Source organism: Eriocheir sinensis, chromosome 3 (assembly GCF_024679095.1).
Source record: "Eriocheir sinensis breed Jianghai 21 chromosome 3, ASM2467909v1, whole genome shotgun sequence".
Taxonomy (NCBI): Eukaryota; Metazoa; Arthropoda; class Malacostraca; order Decapoda; family Varunidae; genus Eriocheir; species Eriocheir sinensis.
The window spans coordinates 6,894,583-6,914,360 of record NC_066511.1 but is presented as its reverse complement, the minus strand read 5'-3'; the positions used below and the strand labels follow the sequence as shown (position 1 = coordinate 6,914,360).

The window sequence follows — 19,778 nt, the reverse complement described above, 5'->3', positions numbered from 1 at the left end:
TCCACTCTCCTTGTGTTTCTGTGTTCTTATGTTCTTATGTAATGAAGTCATTTTCCCCCACAGCTTAGGTTACCAGTAGTGTAAGTTAAGGGTAGTAATTTCCTCTTATTTCTCTCTTTACTGTAAAATTTCCATGTCCCTTTCTTCCTTAAAGGTACATGGTATTCTCTTCTAACTATTTCCTGCCGGCACGTTGCCGGAGGGAGAGGTGGCTGGGGAGGAGCCTTCATCTTTTCTGTCCTGTCCTGCCACACGTAGATTACTAGAAGTAGCGGTAGTAAACTGACACCCTCGTCATAGACCGATAGGTCTTCTGGTGTCTGTTCTTCCTATGTATTCCTATGTATTCCTTTTCTTTTTCCTCTTCCTCATCCTCTTCCTTTTCCTCTCTTCCTTTTCCTCCTCCTCCTCTCACTCCATGTAGTTTTTCCATGTTGCATGGTTCTTTTTCCTTTCCTGCCAGCTTTGGCTGGAGCGTTGGGGGTGGGGGGGTGGGGGTAGGGGGTAGAGATAAATCTATGCTGTCCTTCATCTTCCACCTTTGATTAGATAGTTAGTGTAGCTTGTCACAAACAGCCTCGTAAGGATCAGCAGGTCTGCTTTTGTTTGTTCTTCCTTTGTGTTCCTTTGTGTTCCTTCTCCTCCTCCTCCTCCTCCTGATCCCCCTCCTCCTCCTGATCCCCCTCCTCCTCCTGATCCTCCTCCTCCTCCTGATCCTCCTCCTCCTGATCCTCCTCCTCCTGACCCTCCTCCTCCTGACCCTCCTCCTCCTCTTGATCCTCCTCCTTCTCTTCCTGATCCAACAAACAATATAGAATTGAATATTGATCCCCTTGGAAACTAAAGCATTGTGCAAATTCAAGATGCCTGGCTACGAATCCACGGGCCCAGGTTCGAAACCCGGCCTGCAGACCACTCAGGTTTTCATCCTCCCTTTCAGATTGATCGATAAATGGAAGGAACCTGAGGAAAGCAAACTGTGGTAACCTGGACACTTCTCAGTGTCCCGGGGAAGTGGGTTCTTACCCACCACAAGTTCAAAAGCTAATGATACGGAGGTGAGCACTGTGGCGATGCGCAGCTATGGAGTAGGCTCCCGACTACTTTTCTTGTACATGAGCAAGCTCACTAAGGTCAGTCTCCCGTAACAAAACAAACAAACAAACAACAAAAAAAGGCCTACTGATACATACTTTGTTTGGAACCAATTTATCCGCCGCTGTAACAACCCTCCTGCTTAAGTAGTTAATTAATACAGAAACACTGAATGTTTCTTTGCCGCGTTAGGAGATAACAGAATGTTGACGCACGTATGTAATTCTGAAAGTGCTTTAATTTAATCTGACGGTTACTTAAATACCTTTAAGATCAGATTAAATCACAAAAGCGTTCTGCTCTTACACATTTCCACATTTACTTTTCCTCTCACCCATTCATTTCCCTTTCCTCCTCCTCTTGCTCCTCCTTTTACGACAATTGAAATAAGATAAAAAATGAAGGGACCAGAACTAAAATACCAATCAAAAAAGAATAAAAAAAGAAAAAAAAACTACTCTCGGAAAAGCCACTTAATTATTCAGCGGCGCTCCTGGATTAGCAGGTGTGGGGGAGGGGGGGGGGGTGAGCTAAGTAATCATTTAAGCGTCACACAACCTGTAAGCGGCCGACTTGCTAATCTTTCCCGTCCGTCAGTCCAGCTGCTCCGCTTTAAGTCTCCGAGGCGGCGGGGCGCTGCTACCATGAACCTCCCGAGGCCATGTGAATACTTTTGTGTGCAGCGCTTGGCCACCTAACAACCGCGACCTTTAAAGAATCAACGTTAAAAAAAAAATTAAGAGAGAGAGAGAGAGAGAGAGAGAGAGAGAGAGAGAGAGAGAGAGAGAGAGAGAGAGAGAGAGAGAGAGAGAGAGAGAGAGAGAGAGAGAGAGAGAGAGAGAGAGAGAGAGAGAGACCGGAAAAGTCAAACCATTACAATAATTAAAAAAAGAAAACGTGACAGCACTATTAGATCTCTCTCTCTCTCTCTCTCTCTCTCTCTCTCTCTCTCTCTCTCTCTCTCTCTCTCTCTCTCTCTCACTCTCTCTCTCTCTCTCTCTCTCTCTCTCTCTCCCCCCCCACGACCTCCTTCACCCCTCGCCCCCTTCACGTATCGGAGGCTCTCTAATCTCTCCTCCCTACGGGCGCCTCCAGGGAAGAGATAGGGGGCAGGCGGCGGTGAGGGCGTGGCCGGGTTCGATGACGGCAAGGGAGGCAGCGTTGGTATGACTGTTAGCCATTCACTCACTCTCTCCTCCACTCACTGATTGACCCACTCACCCATTCACTTACTGACCGCCCCACTCACCCACTTATTTACCCACCGATTTACTGATTAGTTTATTCACTCTTTCACTAACTTATTGGCTCACTTATTCACCGACTCACTGACCCACTCACTCATCCATTCATCCAGATCAGTCACCTAGCTCTCACTCATTTACTCACTCGTTCATCCACTCACTCACCCACTGACTTGCCCATTCACTAACTCATTCACCCACTCATCCACTCACCCTCTCACTCATCCATTCACTTACTCATCGGTCCACTGACTCATCCCCTCACTCATTCACTCACTCACTCAGCAACTCGCCCACCCAGCCTCCGCCCAACCAAACCTCTGCTCTTGAAACCTTGGATCATGCTGAGAGGCGGGGCTGTACAGTTCGGCTCTACAGTTGGCCTCGCGTGCCCTCCCTCCCTCTCTCCCTCCCTGTTCCTCTTCTTTTATTTCGAGTCTTTGCTCTCGTTTTTGCCGCCTGGCCGGAAAGCAAAATTCGGGGTATGTTGTTTTTACTCGTTTTTGCTTTTATTCTTGGGGTTATTTACGGATATGACGCAACGCTTGTTCTAAAAATTAAAACAAACAAACGAAAAAAGAAGTTCGTGCCTTTTCCCAACTGTGTGGTTTTTATTTCATATCCGCTGCTTGGCGCGGAAAATTCGTTCTCTTTTTGTTGGTTTGTTTGGATATTGTTAGCTTGTTTGTATGGATGCTGTCTGTCTGTGGGTATGGATGCTGTCTGTCTGTGGGTATGGATGCTGTCTGTCTGTGGGTATGGATGCTGTCTGCCTGTGGGTATGGATGCTGTCTGTCTGTGGGTATGGATGCTGTCTGTCTGTGGGTATGGATGTTGTCTGTCTGTGGGTATGGATGCTGTCTGTCTGTGGGTATGGATGCTGTCTGTCTGTGGGTATGGATGCTGTCTGTCTATGATTATGGATGCTGTCTGTCTGTGGGTATGGATGTTGTCTGTCTGTGGGTATGGATGCTGTCTGTCTGTGATTATGGATGCTGTCTGTCTGTGGGTATGGATGCTGTCTGTCTGTTTGTATGGATGGTGTCTGTCTGTGGGTATGGATGCTGTCTGTCTGTGGGTATGGATGCTGTCTGTCTGTGGTTATGGATGCTGTCTGTCTGTGGGTATGGATGCTGTCTGTCTGTGGGTATGGATGCTGTCTGTCTGTGGTTATGGATGCTGTCTGTCTGTGGGTATGGATGCTGTCTGTCTGTGGGTATGGATGCTGTCTGTCTGTGGTTATGGATGCTGTCTGTCTGTGGGTATGGATGCTGTCTGTCTGTGGGTATGGATGCTGTCTGTCTGTGGTTATGGATGCTGTCTGTCTGTGGTTATGGATGCTGTCTGTCTGTGGTTATGGATGCTGTCTGTCTGTGGGTATGGATGTTGTCTGTCTGTGGTTATGGATGCTTTCTGTCTGTGGGTATGGGTGCTGTCTCTCTGTGGGTATGGATGCTGTCTGTCTGTGGGTATGGATGCTGTCTGTCTGTGGGTATGGGTGCTGTCTCTCTGTGGGTATGGATGCTGTCTGTCTGTGGGTATGGATGCTGTCTGTCTGTGGGTATGGATGCTGTCTGTCTGTGGTTATGGATGCTGTCTGTCTGTGGGTATGGATGCTGTCTGTCTGTGATTATGGATGCTGTCTGTCTGTGGTTATGGATGCTGTCTGTCTGTGGGTATGGATGCTGTCTGTCTGTGGTTATGGATGCTGTCTGTCTGTGGTTATGGATGCTGTCTGTCTGTGGGTATGGATGCTGTCTGTCTGTGGGTATGGATGCTGTCTGTCTGTGGGTATGGATGCTGTCTGTCTGTGGGTATGGATGCTGTCTGTCTGTGGGTATGGGTGCTGTCTGTCTGTGGGTATGGATGCTGTCTGCCTGTGGGTATGGATGGTGTCTCTCTGTGGGTATGGATGCTGTCTGTCTGTGGGTATGGATGCTGTCTGTCTGTGGGTATGGATGCTGTCTGTCTGTGGGTATGGATGCTGTCTGTCTGTGGTTATGGATGCTGTCTGTCTGTGGGTATGGATGCTGTCTGTCTGTGGGTATGGATGCTGTCTGTCTGTGGGTATAGATACTGTCTGTCTGTGGGTATGGATGCTGTCTGTCTGTGGTTATGGATGCTGTCTGTCTGTGGGTATGGATGCTGTCTGTCTGTGGGTATGGATGCTGTCTGTCTGTGGGTATGGATGCTGTCTGTCTGTGGGTATGGATGTGTCTGTCTGTGGTTATGGATGCTGTCTGTTTGTGGGTATGGATGCTGTCTGTCTGTGGGTATGGATGCTGTCTGTCTGTAGGTATGGATGCTGTCTGTCTGTGGGTATGGATGCTGTCTGTCTGTGGGTATGGATGCTGTCTGTCTGTGGGTATGGATGCTGTCTGTCTGTGGGTATGGATGCTGTCTGTCTGTGGGTATGGATGCTGTCTGTCTGTAGGTATGGATGCTGTCTGTCTGTGGGTATGGATGCTGTCTGTCTGTGGGTATGGATGCTGTCTGTCTGTAGGTATGGATGCTGTCTGTCTGTAGGTATGGATGCTGTCTGTCTCTGGTTATGGATGCTGTCTGTCTGTGGTTATGGATGCTGTCTGTCTGTGGGTATGGATGCTGTCTGTCTGTGGGTATGGATGCTGTCTGTCTGTGGGTATGGATGTGTCTGTCTGTGGTTATGGATGCTGTCTGTTTGTGGGTATGGATGCTGTCTGTCTGTGGGTATGGATGCTGTCTGTCTGTGGGTATGGATGCTGTCTGTCTGTGGTTATGGATGCTGTCTGTCTGTGAGTATGGATGCTGTCTGTCTGTGGTTATGGATGCTGTCTGTCTGTGGGTATGGATGCTGTCTGTCTGTGGGTATGGATGCTGTCTGTCTGTGGTTATGGATGCTGTCTGTCTGTGGGTATGGATGCTGTCTGTCTGTTTGTATGGATGCTGTCTGTCTGTGGGTATGGATGCTGTCTGTTTGTGGGTATGGATGCTGTCTGTTTGTGGGTATGGATGCTGTCTGTCTGTGGGTATGGATGCTGTCTGTCTGTGGGTATGGATGCTGTCTGTTTGTGGGTATGGATGCTGTCTGTCTGTGGGTATGGATGCTGTCTGTCTGTGGGTATGGATGCTGTCTGTTTGTGGGTATGGATGCTGTCTGTCTGTGGTTATGGATGCTGTCTGTCTGTGGGTATGGATGCTGTCTGTCTGTGGGTATGGATGCTGTCTGTCTGTGGTTATGGATGCTGTCTGTCTGTGGGTATGGATGTTGTCTGTCTGTGGGTATGGATGCTGTCTGTCTGTGGGTATGGATGCTGTCTCTCTGTGGGTATGGATGCTGTCTGTCTGTTTGTATGGATACTGTCTGTCTGTGGGTATGGATGCTGTCTGTCTGTGGGTATGGATGCTGTCTGTCTGTGGGTATGGGTGCTGTCTGTCTGTGGGTATGGATGCTGTCTGTCTGTGGGTATGGGTGCTGTCTGTCTGTGGGTATGGATGCCGTCTGTCTGTGGGTATGGATGCTGTCTCTCTGTTTGTATGGATGCTGTCTGTCTGTGGGTATGGATGCTGTCTGTCTGTGGGTATGGATGCTGTCTGTCTGTGGTTCTGGATGCTGTCTGTCTGTGGTTCTGGTTGCTGTCTGTCTGTTTGTATGGATGCTGTCTGTCTGTTTGTATGGATGCTGTCTGTCTGTTTGTATGGATGCTGTCTGTCTGTGGTTATGGATGCTGTCTGTCTGTGGTTATGGATGCTGTCTGTTTGTGGGTATGGATGCTGTCTGTTTGTGGGTATGGATGCTGTCTGTCTGTGGGTATGGATGCTGTCTGTCTGTGGGTATGGATGCTGTCTGTCTGTGGGTATGGATGCTGTCTGTCTGTGGTTATGGATGCTGTCTGTCTGTGGGTATGGATGCTGTCTGTCTGTTTGTATGGATGCTGTCTGTCTGTGGGTATGGATGCTGTCTGTCTGTGGGTATGGATGCTGTCTGTCTGTGGGTATGGATGCTGTCTGTCTGTGGGTATGGATCTTGTCTGTCTGTGGGTATGGATGCTGTCTGTCTGTGGGTATGGATGCTGTCTGTCTGTGGTTATGGATGCTGTCTGTCTGTGGGTATGGATGCTGTCTGTCTGTGGGTATGGATGCTGTCTGTCTGTTTGTATGGATGCTGTCTGTCTGTGGGTATGGATGCTGTCTGTCTGTTTGTATGGATGCTGTCTGTCTGTTTGTATGGATGCTGTCTGTCTGTGGGTATGGATGCTGTCTGTCTGTGGGTATGGATGCTGTCTGTCTGTGGGTATGGATGCTGTCTGTCTGTGGGTATGGATGCTGTCTGTCTGTGGGTATGGATGCTGTCTGTCTGTGGGTATGGATGCTGTCTGTCTGTGGGTATGGATGTTGTCTGTCTGTTTGTATGGATGGATGCTGTCTGTGTGTGGGTATGGATGCTGTCTGTCTGTGGGTATGGATATTGTCTGTCTGTTTGTATGGATGGATGCTGTCTGTCTGTGGGTATGGATGCTGTCTGTCTGTGGGTATGGATGCTGTCTGTCTGTGGGTATGGATGCTGTCTGTCTGTGGGTATGGATGTTGTCTGTCTGTTTGTATGGATGGATGCTGTCTGTGTGTGGGTATGGATGCTGTCTCTCTCTCTCTCTCTCTGTCTCTCTCTCTCTCTCTCTCTCTCTCTCTCTCTCTCTCTCTCTCTCTCTCTCTCTCTCTCTCTCTCTCTCTCTCTCTCTCTCTCTCTCTCTCTCTCTCTCTCTCTCTCTGACGTGACTAACAATACTAATCAGTCTACGTTAATCAACTAAGCTAAAAATATCCGCTAATATCATTATCATTCCTAATTAGCCGATTAAAAATCATGCTAATAATACTGAACTTAATTATCGTCAAATTAACCGTCAAACATTTCTGCCGTCACTACAATCATTATAGACAGACGCCGGATTCCCTTTTCTTTGTCAAGTCTATTACATTACACGGTGGTGCTGGTGGTGGCTACACTTTTTTGCCCTACCTTCATGCGCTACTTGCATCCGATGGTTATGGTAAAGCAAAAGCTAACCCTTTGTTGTGTGAAGCTGTTATTTGATCCGTTGTTTATACTGTAATCCTGTGCTTTCCCTTCACGGTCTATACGCTGGTGATGAGTAGTAGACCACACTGCGTATTCATTGTGATTCTCGGAGATTTGTAAAACGAACACTTTTTCTTAGCTAATGTAGGATCATATACTGTGATTTTGCGAACTATATAGTATGGACCTTTTTATCCAAGCTAATGCAGACTTTTTTACGTCGTGATAATGGAGTACTGGAGAGTAATCAACACTCTTGTCCCTGTTAACAGTTTGCTGGGCCCACGCAGCTTCCCAGCACGGCGCACGACAAACTCGTTCACCTGTTTCAACCTCTTGCTCTCCGTCACTAAATACGAGATTTTAACCTCGAGCATCCAAATTGCAAATACTTTCAAGACTTGTTTTATATTGTAGCATTCTTCTATAGTTACACAGCTTTTATAGGAACACACTATCAAAATTGTTGGTCGGTTGGCATTCGATGGTTTTGTGAATTGTCAGTAATACAGTTTTTGATGCCAAGGGATGGGTGGTATGCCTGCTTGATGGCAATATATGGCATCATGATTACAGGGCTACCATCACACGAACATCACTCGGAAATCTACACCAATTTACTTGAAGGTTTCCTTGATGTTATAAGATATTGCACAGTTTTGGAAGTACCGAAATATTGTGAAGTAAATAAACCTGGAGGGCGGCTTGTCGTTGAGCCTCAGTGTATACAATCAATGTGAGACTTTTCACTTACTGGTTTTATGAATTCACCCTCCTGTGCATATTTCAACACGGCTGAATGCGGCGTGGTGGCTCTGATTGCCCAGGCACAGTGCTCAAGTCTATTTGCCTTGTGTCTGTGCTTTGGGAGGAGACACTAATTTCGACAGTCACTTGAGTGCATCATAATTTAAGTCGCTCGGTAATTCTTTCACAGTATTCCAGCTGTGCTGCGGACGAACGATTGTGAAATTAACGATAGATAAACATTCCTTATTTCGACATGTTTATTTTCACATCTCAGCTCAATGATCTTCCTGGGTATTTATTTCCTCGAGTGAGTACGATGTGGAATGATGTGTACGTAGATGTTGATGAAAACGCCTTACTATGAAAAAAAAGAAAAATCACACAAGCCCCGACCACAACGTACATACATATGGAAGGACTGAGAGAGAGAGGACAAGAGGGGCGTGAAAGAAGGATAGGTAAAAGGAGAGAAAGAAGGGCGAGAAGGAGAGCGGGAAGGAATGTCTACTGAGGAATGGAAGTGAAATATGAAGGGATGAGAAGGGGAGAGAAAAGGACTAGCAGGACGGACGTGTGCAAATTAATAAAAGAAGCGACTCAGCACACTTTCCTCTCACACCCTTCGCAACGATCACTGCTACGGACTCGGTGAGGATACGCAGGTACGATATGATGATGTACTTTTCTTCCCTACGAAAAGTAGAGAGAAAACCCCCCCCACTGCATTTGATCAGTAGTGAACGATCTCCCACGAAACTATAGAGCAGAGAATTAGTAACGCGGTGTTTATTTAGATTCCGTCGTTTGGTGGGGCATAACGCATTCATCCTGCAGTACGTGCGCGGATATTTTGTCTTCTATGTAGCCTGAACGCACTCTTGCACGCTCAGGACACCCCCCCCACCCCTCCCACCCACACACACACTACGCTCAGTTTCCAACACTTTCTTTTTTTACTCTCTTACACATCCAATACATATCTTAATACTTGACACGCTCACTCCAGCCTTCTCAACACCGACTCTTGTCTCGTGCCACATTTTTTCTTTCAGCCTCCAATGTTCCCTTTCCGTCTAACTTGTTCCCAGACACTCTTGCTAAGCCGGGGTCATTCACACCTTTCCCTCAGTAAAGCCAGACGATCTCAGTGTTTCTTTATATATATATGCATATGTAAATTCCGGCGCTGAATGTTCATGCATATACAAAACAGTCTCTCGCCTCTCGCACGAGGATCTGGATGGCTCAAAACTTTTAGGTACGCAGTATTCATTAGTGAATCTTGTACCTCTGTTGTATCTCCGAGAAACAAAGGAACTGAAACAACCGTGTACTGAAGTAATCTCGTGTGTGTGTGTGTGTGTGTGTGTGTGTGTGTGTGTGTGTGTGTGTGTGTGTGTGTGTGTGTGTGTGTGTGTGTGTGTGTGTGTGTGTGTGTGTGTGTGTGTGTGTCACGTGTTCATGACAGTTAAAATAAAAATGTCAGTTTTCATACAGCTCCACTCCGCTATCCCACGCCTTTCGGTAAGTGTTCTCGCCTCACTTTTCCCACCTACCCGCACGCCTCCATGGTGACCGTCAGCGAACAGCGAAAGTTGGAAAGTTTCGTTTAGTCGGCGCAACATTTGTGGTCATATGCCGGAGAGAGACAGAAGGGGAAAGAATTATAGGAGAAGGGAACAGATCCCAGGAGACGGGACACAACCCCCGAGTAATACCTGGTACCCATTCACTGCTGGGCGGACAGGGGCGTAGGGTATCGGAAGAGCCACCCAAATTTTTCCACTCCGCCCGGGAATCGAACCCGGGCTCTTTCGGTTGTGAGCCGAGTGTGCTAACCACTGCACCACGAAGCTCCCGGAGCGAACAGGGAGTGGTGTGACTAAAGGACGGACGAGAGGGGATCATTGTGGCTGGCGCCCTGTCACTGTTAGTTCGTTATCAGTTTCTGAACCTCACACACGGAACTATGCACACACATTCTAAACGTGACTGTGACAGACCAAAGGAAAAGCAACAATCGCTTCCGAAAAATAAAAGGATGAAAAAATAGCAAATTTAGTTCCAGAGGCGTTCTTACATTAATGTGTTCAATACAAAACTGAAAACGACGAGAATCTGCAAATAATGTGTTTGTATGTATGTACATACCCGCGAATACAGTCCACCCTTAACAACACGAGCCCCGACCCGCCCTGACTGTGCCCCGCCCCGCCCCGCCCAGCTTCGCTCCGTCCCTCCCAATACAACAAATGGGAACTTGCACAATTCAAAACTCACTTTACTGCAGGCGAGGCGTGGCTGAGTGCTTTCTTTTCTCGGTGGTTCATCTCCTGAAATTGGCAATACTTTTGTTGAGAATCTGAAATTTGATACAATATATATGTACGTGAATAGATAGATAGATATATAGATAGATAGACAGATATAGATAGATAGATTGATCTAGATAGATAGATAAAGAGAGATAGATAAACACACACAACAGCAACAACAACAACAAAAAGTAATCTTATTTCAGTATGGTAATAAAATTCAGAAAGAGAAATAAAATTGAGAGAGAGAGAGAGAGAGAGAGAGAGAGAGAGAGAGAGAGAGAGAGAGAGAGAGAGAGAGAGAGAGAGAGAGAGAGAGAGAGAGAGAGAGAGAGAGAGAGAGAGAGAGAGAGAGAGAGAGAGAGAGAGAGAGAGAGAGAGAGAGAGAGAGAGAGAGAGAGAGAGAGAGAGAGAGAGAGAGAGAGAGAGAGAGAGAGAGAGAGAGAGAGAGAGAGAGAGAGAGAGAGAGAGAGAGAGAGAGAGAGAGAGAGAGAGAGAGAGAGAGAGAGAGAGAGAGAGAGAGAGAGAGAGAGAGAGAGAGAGAGAGAGAGAGAGAGAGAGAGAGAGAGAGAGAGAGAGAGAGAGAGAGAGAGAGAGAGAGAGAGGTGACTGGGAGGGAGAGACAAACATAATAACACTTGCAAATGATGATACACAGCAATGAAAGAGGCACAAATCATAATATTTGAGAGAGATTCCGGGTCGCAGAGGAAGGAAAGGATACCAGCTATGGAAAAGGTGAGTGCGGCAGCGCGTGGAACGACCTAACATCAGTGCTTCTGACACGTATAAAGATGGGCCAGGCAGGGTGAGTCGCTAAAAAAAAAAGAAAAATGAAAAGTCCATGGCAGCTAGATTGGGAAGCGGGTATAGTGGACTGGAGATCACTCGTCAGGGAGGATGGTAGAAAAGAGAATATGTGCGTAAAAGACGTGAGAAAAATTGAAGTTGGGGCAAGCAAGAAAAAGTGAATATGTGTGTGTTCGGTGTTTTTTTTCATGTTTTGTGCTTGATATTTTTAATTATTCATCTGCTTTCTTGTGTCTCGTGTGGGTAATCAAGGTTACGCTATTACGGTTTCACAAGAGTAGGCCACGTTTGTTAAACCTTTGCCTCTCTCTCAAAAAAGTTTCCCGAGCAAAGAACGCAAAACACAGGAGGTAACGAGGGTACGAAGTATTTTTGTGCTAAACGAGGCAGTTTGCGAAAGTCATGGCTCTCTACTCCATTATTAAAGAAAATGACTTGGAATTCATAGAGCACGTTGCATAATACATTTCTTTGATACCTTCCGACTGAACCTTCGTATGAGCACAAAGCTTTCTGGGTGTTTTAGCCTAGTCAACACTACAGCGAACCTTTAATTTAGTCCGCGCAGACATGCCACAGGGAGAAACCAGCAGGTGTTCCAGTGGTAGGCAGTGGATAAGGGATGCGGTTGGGGTGCTGGTAGTAGTAGTAGTAGTAGCAGTTGTAGTTTGTAGCGGCGATTGGAGTGTTAGCAGTATTGGTAGTAGTAATGAGATTGGAATTCGTATTTGGGGAGCGAGGAACTTTGGAATGGAAGGAAACTTCTCAGAAAACAGATTCATAGAAGGTTCGGCAGTACAACAATGGAAAAGTGCAGAGTTGAATACTAGGTAGAGAAGAGCGTGTGACGGGCGGGCGTTGGAGTGGCTCATGTCTATTAGAGGAACCTTGCATGTTAAATTCAAAGGGTCGCTGGTGCCTCAGATAGGAAAGTATCAGAACAGCAAATATTTCACAGAGGAATGATTAGGATAATAGGATTTCTCTTTAGCTGATCCCTTAACAGTCTACGTGGACCTGAGTTACTGCTCGAGACATAGTGTAGTCAGTCCCTTTGTGTGTCTGCAGTGACGCTCTGGACGACTCTCAAAGTGAACGTCCAACGGGAAGGAAAAAGAAACCAAGACGTGCTCCTCCATTCACACAAGACTCCCCTGAATAGCGACTCCGTTGTCAGGCTTCTTTTAATGTGGCGATGAAGCGAGGTTCTTGGCGGATCATGACGAAGGCAACTTGTATTCTGTAAAATCTGAGAGAAATTGATGACTGAATCAAAGAGCCTTCAGCTGTCTTCTTGGTTACTCTTTATGGGCACCATGAATCTTATGAACAGGTGTGACTTTCTCTTTCCCTCTTCCTTTCCTGTCTGAACACCTGTCAACAATCCTTCTGATACACCCGTTTACTCCCCTTCCAACTATATATTTCAACAGGTAATGATTCAACAGGTAATGAGAGTAACAACACGACAACCGCTCTATCTGTCTGTATCTGTCGATCATCTGTCTGCTCTTTTCCCCCCTCCCATTTTCTGTCAATCATTCACACTCCCCCACCCCCCCAACACACATACATACACACACACGACAACCATCATCACCTCGACCCGCATTCCTCCCTCTGTATAACATCTTTACGGCACACTACCTCACCAGCATTCGCACGGGGTATAATGTACAAGGGGATCTTTTTTTCTGACAATGGGAAACAACGAACACCAAGCAGACTAGACTAAAGACCCGACCCCGCCCCAACACGCCAAGTCGCCGGGCTCCTTCTTCCCTCCTGCTCACCCTCGCGGTCCCTTGCTCACTGCGAAGAAAAGGCCGTAACTTCCCCAAAATATTTCTCACCCAACTGAACTTCTCTGGTGACCTTCAATATTTTTTTCTTTTTTCTTTACACAGTCGCTCCTCTTGTTCTGTCCCTTTTTTTTCTTGAGAGAGAGAGAGAGAGAGAGAGAGAGAGAGAGAGAGAGAGAGAGAGAGAGAGAGAGAGAGAGAGAGAGAGAGAGAGAGAGAGAGAGAGAGAGAGAGAGAGAGAGAGAGAGAGAGAGAGAGAGAGAGAGAGAAACTGCCGGTGGAGTAGATGACCACTACGTTATAGTTACACGTCACATGGACGTCACGAATGAGAGGCGGTGCATACATGATGACGGCACCTAGCCTCGCTACTGGTGCCTGTATATTTTAGTGAAGTTTACCTTAAAGTTACTCCTACAAATGTCGTAATCATCAACATTTGGCACCTAAGCCTATTTTTGCCAGTTAGGTCGGGGTCTCAATCATCGTCTTCCAAAATACCATCCTTGTCCGGCGCTTTGTTAAAATGTTATATTCGAAAAACTGTGTGTCAAGGCCCCTGAAACGCATAGTAGATACAGGTATTAGTAGTGATGTCAGTAAGTTTGCAGATGATACCAAGATCGGTAGAGTAATTGAGTTGGATCAGGACGCTAGTATTCTCCAGGGTGAACTAAACAGATTATATGACTGGGCGGATAAATGGCAGATGGAGTTCAATGTAGGAAGGTGCAGTATTCTGAGTGTAGGTAGGAACAACCCCTCTCATAACTATTACTTAAATGACACTCATAAGCAAGTCTGGGTGCGAGAGAGATTTAGGGGCCTTAGTGAGCTCTGATCTCCGTCCAAGGGCACAATGCATTCAAGCTAGAAATAGAGCAAATAGGGTACTGGGATTTATTTCAAGGAGCATAAGCAACAGAAGCGCCGAAGTCTTCCTCAAACTATTTTTAGCATTAGTTAGACCTCATCTTGACTATGCGGTTCAGTTCTGGTCACCTTACTATAGAATGGATATCAAAATGTTAGAATCAGTGCAGAGGAGGATGGCTAAGATGATTCAGGGGTTGAGAAACTTGCCATACGAGGAAAGACTCAAACAGTTAAACTTGCATTCTCTAGAAAGGCGAAGGGTGCGTGGAGACATGATCGAGGTTTATAAATGGATGAAGGGCTTTAATAAGGGAGATATTCATAAGGTTTTGTTGGTAAGAGAACCGGGTAGGACACGAAGTAATGGGTTTAAACTGGATAAATTCAGATTCAACAGGGACATAGGCAAAAATTGGTTTACTAACAGGGTTGTGGATGAGTGGAATAGGCTTAGATGTCTTGTGGTGAGTGCCAATACAATTGTCACATTCAAAAAAAGATTAGATAAATTCATGGACAGCGATATTAGGTGGGGTTAGATACACGGGAGCTTAGGGTCAAAGGAGCTGTCTTGTATAGGCCTACCGCCCTCTTGCAGACTCCAACATTCTTATGTTCTTATGTTCTTATAGCTCTCTCAGAAAGGAAGCATCACGACCCATCGAACTAAGCTTGATCATTGTTTTGAAATCTGAATAATTTTGGGTCGTTGTTTGTTGCGGAAAATGTATGTTAGCATAAGAAACATATCAAAATACAGTAGAAATAAAGACTAGCTCCACCCTTCATCACAACCGGAATCTCGACCCTATCCCACCCTATACCCTACCTCCACCACCACCACCACCACCACCACCACCTCAGCTGCTAACGAAACTCTCGATCTTTTCTTGTTCCTTCATATCCTCCACTATTTTCAGTCTGACGCCTCTCTCCTCCTCTGGGTATACGTATAGCACATCCACACCCTTCTCTCAATCTTCCACCGCACCGCACTGCACCGAGGCCTCATCCCTTCCCCACCACGCCCACGCCTCAGATTAAAAGAAAGAAGAGCTAATCGGATGAAAAGGGAAGTGAGGAGATAAAGTCTAAGCTGCTTCTCCCGATCGCTGACTGCTCCTGAACTTTCAGAATGCGATACAATTATCAAAGTTTCGAGTATATTCGTCTTCATTCGAGACTTCCTTGCATCTCGTGCAAAATGGAAAAGGTGCAATAAAAAACTAAAAGGTCACGATGATAATGAAAGAGGAAAAGAATCATGCAATCTGCTTATATCCATGAGGTGGGGACAGACGCCCAGCACATTGTCAGTGGATGCAAATGGCATATGTATAATATTTAAAAGGACCACATCTATGGCAATACATAGTTACAAAACATGGCGCTGATAATGCTGCTTTTGAAATTAATGAAAACACACACGATACGGTAACAATCCCCCTGTGGTACTAGCTGGCTTGAAAAAAGTTAAAATTGGTTTTAAAACAAAAGTCAATTGCAGTAGAATGAACATTTCCCTCTGGTTGGATAAAGAAGATCTACTATCACCAAACTTCCATGATTGGCAAGAAAAAAATTCGCTCTCACTTTACTTTCATCTTGGAAAACTTATTAACTTATCGCCCTCGGCGCCTTCTCCGTAGACTTTCAGGACCATAACGCTGCCTCCGCCATTCCTTGTCTGGGTTCATGATCTGATCCTCGGAAAGGCGTAAGAGAAGCCCGAAGAGTGATTCAAAGCGACCGGATCCCGCCTCTTTCGTCCTTCTTCCTTATGATGTCTTGGGAAGGTTTAACTTTTATTACTAATAGAAATTTGTATCTTAAACATGATGGGCATGCACAGAAAAAAAAAAATCTTATTTTGTCACGTATACCGGAAGATAATAAAACGTGCAAAATAAAGGAAGACTTAAGTCACAACATAGTTTAAAGATAGATTTATGCTTTGCAGCTTATGAGTCTGTCGCAACAAAGGGGAGGGAATCCATGGAGCACGATTCAGACTCCTCGAAAAATCATATTCGCATTTTCGCTGACTTTCTGAATCTCATTATTCAACGCTGACTGTACGCCCGAGTGCGAGGCAGCGAGAGGGAAGGAGACAGAGAGGAAGAGAGAAATGAGAGAAAGGAGAAAGAATGGAGAGATGGGAAATATGAAGGCTCTCCCTCCCCAGGCACCAAGGCCAGGTACCAAGGTCAGGCATCAGGCCCAGACACCAGGCCCAGACACAGGGGTGGTGCACCGTGCCTCACCCCGTCCCTCCCTCCCTGATTACGAGTGTGTGCATCCCGCGACAGTCCGGCTCTGTGCTCATTACTTGCTCTTTTCACTTCTCGGCTCCTTTCACCAGTCTGTATTTACAATCAGAGACAGAAAAAAATGATCGCGTTTGCCTTCTCACCGGCCGGCCCGCCCTCCGCAAGGACGAGGCTACCACCCTGCAAGAACGATCCTCCCACCTCAAGTTTGGTCTTACCGCGGCCCGCTGATACTCTGTATGGAAATTGTGTTGAACTTATATCATTCATACTTTCCAGACGAATATTCATATAGACAATCAGCTTGTTAAAAGAGGGAGGAAATGATTCAGGATGGTGCACAGTAAACACCGAATCATGGAAGAGTCAAAAGGCGAGTCTCTCTCTCTCTCTCTCTCTCTCTCTCTCTCTCTCTCTCTCTCTCTCTCTCTCTCTCTCTCTCTCTCTCTCTCTCTCTCTCTCTCTCTCTCTCTCTCTCTCTCTCTCTCTCTCTCTCTCTCTCTCTCTCTCTCTCTCTCTCTCTCTCTCTCTCTCTCTCTCTCTCCTCTCTCTCTCTCTCTCTCTCTCTCTCTCTCTCTCTCTCTCTCTCTCTCTCTCTCTCTCTATCTCTCTCTCTCTCTCTCTCTCTCTCTCTCTCTCTCTCTCTCTCTCTCTCTCTCTCTCTCTCTCTCTCTCTCTCTCTCTCTCTCTAACTCTTTCACTGACACATGCCCACGCACGCACGTTCACACACGCCCACACACACGCGCACACCCACACCCACACACAGTCAATAATGAGCTGCACCGCGCGGACCAAGACGGATTGGTGCCCGATCCCCGTGTAGGTGGCGGTCACTGATCCGCTAAAACAGATTTGTGAGGGAATTCCAGTCATTGGCTTGAACCTTGGGGCAGGAGATGGACTTAAGGCCAGGCAGGCACACAAGGGCTGGCGTAGTCCGTGAGTATTAATGTGCAGTGCTCTCCCATAAGGACTGAATTTAAACGTAATGATTTTGATATCCACACTCGTAGGATTCATGCACTTTCGTTTACTTCTTTCCATATTCCTCTTACTCTCCTTATTTTTCCGTCTCCTATCATCATTCACTTTCTTTTATTTCTTTTAATATTCCTCTTACTCTTCCTATTTGTCCGTCTATCATCATCTTTCCTTCTTCTTGTTCTTGTTCTCGGCCCTCTTCTTCTTCTCTCCTTTAATATCCAGCAACGCCCGTGTCCGTCCACATTAAAAGAGGTGAGGGCAAGGAATACATACATTCGCGGAGGATTCATTCTGAGCGTTAAGTGTCGTCGGTATGAGACAGTGAGGGCGTCTTGCCTTTCATCACGTCGGTCCCCTTCTCTTGCTTTATTCACCGAACGGCAAGTAAGCTCCGCTACATCTTTAGTGGACACTCCTTGTCGCTGCGCTCACTGACTGTACCGACTGTCTTCTGCACTTTTGTTACTCGCCGTGACGCACAAAGAGTTCCTTGTCCCGGTGATTCAATGCAGCATTTGAGTTTGCCGAACTGCTGATGTGGCGGGGACGGACGACCTTCATAGTGCTGAGGCTCGTCAGTGAATCTAAATTAAGCTCCTGCAAATTGGAAGTCAAGGTATGAAAGGCGAAGGTAACATATTAACTTATTGACGACTGGGCGAGGTGGGGACGACCTTCATACTGCTAAAGCTTACCGATGTCTTGCTAAATCTTACATGAATTCTAAAGGGCAAAAAGGGAAAATAATGTCCCGTGATGAAAATGACTTGCATAAATGAAGTATAAAACAATATGTTTGGGGAATATCGTTTTACTGGGACAGCGGCGTGCAACAGTATAATGTTGCCGAGGAAAAATTGGTCCCTTGGTTTAGCGGGTGCACTTGGGAGAGGAGCCGTGCATACTTTCTTTTCTTGCTCGTTGTTGATATTTAGACATGAGCAAGTTAGTGATACATTGTTAGTTGATGCTTGAAACAGGCATTTAACTGTTTATTGTTGTAATAAAATGAGTACGTTGACAATGCCAGCGCGTGTTTCTGGTCTTTGTTAAGACGATTTCGATGCAGTTTGTACACGCCACTTACCGTGCTGCCCCTCCTTTATGAGTCAATTTACGGATGAGTTGTAGTGAACCGGTAACAAAGATCCTAATATATATATAGGACACGTTTAAGCGGTGTTCCGGGTAGTAATGTAAGCGCTTTTAAACTCTGTGATTAATTATTTAGCGTGCCATGCTACGTTGTCGGGATGTTGACCGGATACTGACTGCCGACAAGTTGGCAGCATGTCCCAAGACTAAATATTTTTATATTTTAGACGGCGAGAGGCCGCCAACCACTTGGCAGAGAGTCGGCCAACTAATTTTTCTCGCTGAATGTGGAGTCCTCTTTCTCCATTTCGGCCATTAATTTATCAAAACACCATACTTGCGTCCTGCGGAGCAGCCAGGGGCGAGCCCACATGCGTTGCTTCAGCCGTTTCTTCTTCTTGCCCATTCTCCTACGGGCCTCAACTGCCTTCACTGCACGCCATCAGGAGATTCATATTTTTATTTTGCAATCGCAAGCACAACAACTTTTGGCATGGTTACATTTTCATGGCTCAAATTTGTGAGCCATCACAGCATGCAAACACTCTTGCGCCTCTCCCTGGGGTTGAATGGCACAAGGAAAAGTCGCGGCCCATTGTATATACCCCATGACCAGGGTAGCCACTTTGATCTCAGAAAAATAAGGAACGCAACATCTCTCCAATACGGAACAAACCCGTATTTTAAGGGACGGGTGGCAACCCTAAATTTTTTCTAGTCGGCCCTGACTGACAGCCGCTGCCCGCTGCTGGTGGAGGCGTAAGTCTATATACACCAAGTCAAGTCATACGCAGGTTTGTGGGAGGAGACTCGGCCGAGGCGTGGTTTATGGGTGACACTGCTTGGAGCCAAAGTAGAGAATGTAGAAACAGGGATTTAGAGAAAACGAAGAAAGGCGGACTAATTTAAATCAATGACTTCATCATGCCCTCCCTCACACCCCACATCGCCGTTTGCAGGCAATAGAATTACAGTCACGCAATAGCACAATAAAAAGACATTTTTTCGTCAGTGGCTTGCCTGAACGCGCTGTGAAAGGAGGCGAGAAAGCACATCCAGAATGCACATACGGCCCCAACTTTAGTCACCCCTGAACTGGCGGGTAATTTTTTTTTTAGCTCCAAGTTACGTCATCCCGCTGCTCCGCCCCAAAGCCGCCTCCTCCGCGTACCGGTCGCAGCTTTGAAGCAGAGTGACTTGACTTGGTATATACAGACTTAGGTGGAGGCAGGAGGAATGGGCGGGGGACATTTATACGTCGCGTACTTCACACGTATTTTAGGACGACCCATGGCAATCATAATTTTATGGACTGGTTTCGTGATTGACTGAAAAATGCGCTCATTATGATTTTAAAATACTGAATTTTATCTGCCTGACCATTCAGACATTCAAAAACGGAACAAATGGCGCTGTTCTAACTGTGGCCTTCGCTAAGCTCCGCAGTACTTTAGGACAAGTAACGGGGCAAGCGA

At 46.3% G+C, this 19,778-nt stretch overlaps 1 long non-coding RNA gene across 1 annotated transcript in view; it reads right to left on the bottom strand.

The window, feature by feature from the left end:
- Window positions 1-19,778, bottom strand: part of LOC127004176 (uncharacterized) — a 110,606-nt gene that overhangs the window by 56,886 nt on the left and 33,942 nt on the right. The window contains exon 3 of the long non-coding RNA XR_007757680.1: window positions 10,429-10,481. This is a non-coding gene — a long non-coding RNA (uncharacterized LOC127004176). The remainder of the gene's footprint in view (window positions 1-10,428; window positions 10,482-19,778) is intronic.